The 2,500-nt window shown below is 47.9% G+C and overlaps 6 non-coding genes across 6 annotated transcripts; 4 read left to right on the plus strand and 2 right to left on the minus strand.

Annotated features, from left to right (window-relative positions):
- The first annotated feature begins 13 nt into the window (after window positions 1–13).
- On the plus strand, window positions 14–95 carry TRNAL-AAG (transfer RNA leucine (anticodon AAG)). Its single transcript has one exon. It is a non-coding gene; the product is annotated as a tRNA-Leu (tRNA).
- A 684-nt stretch (window positions 96–779) lies between these two features.
- On the minus strand, window positions 780–851 carry TRNAQ-CUG (transfer RNA glutamine (anticodon CUG)). Its single transcript has one exon. It is a non-coding gene; the product is annotated as a tRNA-Gln (tRNA).
- A 155-nt stretch (window positions 852–1,006) lies between these two features.
- Window positions 1,007–1,088, plus strand: TRNAL-UAG (transfer RNA leucine (anticodon UAG)). Its single transcript has one exon. It is a non-coding gene; the product is annotated as a tRNA-Leu (tRNA).
- A 286-nt stretch (window positions 1,089–1,374) lies between these two features.
- TRNAL-AAG (transfer RNA leucine (anticodon AAG)) lies at window positions 1,375–1,456 on the plus strand. The gene has a single exon. It is a non-coding gene; the product is annotated as a tRNA-Leu (tRNA).
- A 677-nt stretch (window positions 1,457–2,133) lies between these two features.
- Window positions 2,134–2,205, minus strand: TRNAQ-CUG (transfer RNA glutamine (anticodon CUG)). The gene has a single exon. It is a non-coding gene; the product is annotated as a tRNA-Gln (tRNA).
- A 155-nt stretch (window positions 2,206–2,360) lies between these two features.
- On the plus strand, window positions 2,361–2,442 carry TRNAL-UAG (transfer RNA leucine (anticodon UAG)). The gene has a single exon. It is a non-coding gene; the product is annotated as a tRNA-Leu (tRNA).
- The last annotated feature ends 58 nt before the right edge of the window (window positions 2,443–2,500 follow it).

Genomic DNA, 2,500 nt, shown 5'->3' on the forward strand with positions numbered 1-2,500 from the left:
TGCAACACCATGTGGTAGCGTGGCCGAGCGGTCTAAGGCGCTGGATTAAGGCTCCAGTCTCTTCGGGGGCGTGGGTTTGAATCCCACCGTTGCCATTGAGTAGCTTTTGCTTTTACTTGCTCTTTCAGCTCACGTTACATGCCCAGAATATGGATTGGTTGAGGCAGGTACCTGGCGCCAGCTAACTAATCAGCGCTTCCCCTTTCAATGCAGGAGAACCTCTCGTCCCTCTCTCAGTATGGGCGCTGTATTACCACCTGCTAAGATGTTGCGCGGACAATCTGGAATACAATCCTTGAGGAGGGATCCCCAGGGATCAGATGTACTCTGTGATGAATAGGGTGAACAGGAAGAACTACAAAACTGACCCTTGCTGTCTTGCCTTAATCCTTCCCTAGATCTGAAACATAGGCACAGAGCAGCGTACACCATAATCTGCACCGAGCTGCAAAAGCCAGGGATATTCACAGAGGTTAACCAATCAGGAAATCCACTCTATACTAGCCAGAGCTGGCACTGTTTCTGGAAGAAAGAGGCAATTTAACTTTATTTTCTAATCCTGGATAACCCATATTTCTGGCATTATGGCTTCCGGGGGGATGTGAGTGCTCTGGGTTTCTTTGAGGCATGAGTTTTCATCCAAGTTCTCAACTAATTGCACCTTGGGGCGACAGAACACAAAGGTATGGAAGCAGCATTTATGGATTTGAAAAGCTCACATCTGGAAGAAGGTTAAATAATTTTAATACAGTACTGAGTAATGAGAGGAAAGTAAAGAAAGGTCCCACCGAGATTTGAACTCGGATCACTGGATTCAGAGTCCAGAGTGCTAACCATTACACCATGGAACCATTAAGTACCTTCACCTGCCACACTAAAACTTTTAATTCTTCCTCCAGATCTCCAGAAAACCGGGGTACGGTTCCCAGATGGGGTGGCTATGATTATTTCGCCCCTTACTTAGGTCTGCGTCCTCAGATAGGGTTGAAAAGCAGCAGTTGTGTGTGGTAGCGTGGCCGAGCGGTCTAAGGCGCAGGATTTAGGCTCCAGTCTCTTTGGAGGCGTGGGTTCGAATCCCACCGCTGCCATTAGGCACTTTTTGCTGTTTCCAGAGGTATAACGAGATTACACCTTTGATCCCTAGCGCTGAGCTAAAGCGATTAATTCTCCCTTCAGAACTATTAAACGCTGACCCTTTAAGGACATTACCATGGAGCAGCAGGCATAGGTTGTTCCTCGTTAGTATAGTTGTGAGTATTCCTGCCTGTCATGCAGGTGACCAGGCTCCGAATTCCCGAAGGGGAAGCTATGCTTGTTTTGCCCTTTACTTAGGTCTGTGTCCCCAGGTAGGGTCGGAAAGCTGCAACACCATGTGGTAGCGTGGCCGAGCGGTCTAAGGCGCTGGATTAAGGCTCCAGTCTCTTCGGGGGCGTGGGTTCGAATCCCACTGTTGCCATTGCGTAGCTTTTGCTTTTACTTGCTCTTTCAGCTCACGTTACATGCCCAGAATATCGATTGGTTGAGGCAGGTACCTGGCGCCAGCTAACTAATCAGCGCTTCCCCTTTCAATGCAGGAGAACCTCTCGTCCCTCTCTCAGTATGGGCGCTGTATTACCACCTGCTAAGATGTTGCGCGGACAATCTGGAATACAATCCTTGAGGAGGGATCCCCAGGGATCAGATGTACTCTGTGATGAATAGGGTGAACAGGAAGAACTACAAAACTGACCCTTGCTGTCTTGCCTTAATCCTTCCCTAGATCTGAAACATAGGCACAGAGCAGCGTACACCATAATCTGCACCGAGCTGCAAAAGCCAGGGATATTCACAGAGGTTAACCAATCAGGAAATCCACTCTATACTAGCCAGAGCTGGCACTGTTTCTGGAAGAAAGAGGCAATTTAACTTTATTTTCTAATCCTGGATAACCCATATTTCTGGCATTATGGCTCCCGGGGGGATGTGACTGCTCTGGGTTTCTTTGAGGCATGAGTTTTCATCCAAGTTCTCAACTAATTGCACCTTGGGGCGACAGAACACAAAGGTATGGAAGCAGCATTTATGGATTTGAAAAGCTCACATCTGGAAGAAGGTTAAATAATTTTAATACAGTACTGAGAGGAAAGTAAAGAAAGGTCCCACCGAGATTTGAACTCGGATCACTGGATTCAGAGTCCAGAGTGCTAACCATTACACCATGGAACCATTAAGTACCTTCACCTGCCACACTAAAACTTTTAATTCTTCCTCCAGATCTCCAGAAAACCGGGGTACGGTTCCCAGATGGGGTGGCTATGATTATTTCGCCCCTTACTTAGGTCTGCGTCCTCAGATAGGGTTGAAAAGCAGCAGTTGTGTGTGGTAGCGTGGCCGAGCAGTCTAAGGCGCTGGATTTAGGCTCCAGTCTCTTTGGAGGCGTGGGTTCGAATCCCACCGCTGCCATTAGGCACTTTTTGCTGTTTCCAGAGGTATAACGAGATTACACCTTTGATCCCTAGCG

The sequence above is a fragment of the Hyla sarda genome, chromosome 4, assembly GCF_029499605.1.
Source record: "Hyla sarda isolate aHylSar1 chromosome 4, aHylSar1.hap1, whole genome shotgun sequence".
In the NCBI taxonomy this organism is placed as follows: domain Eukaryota; kingdom Metazoa; phylum Chordata; class Amphibia; order Anura; family Hylidae; genus Hyla; species Hyla sarda.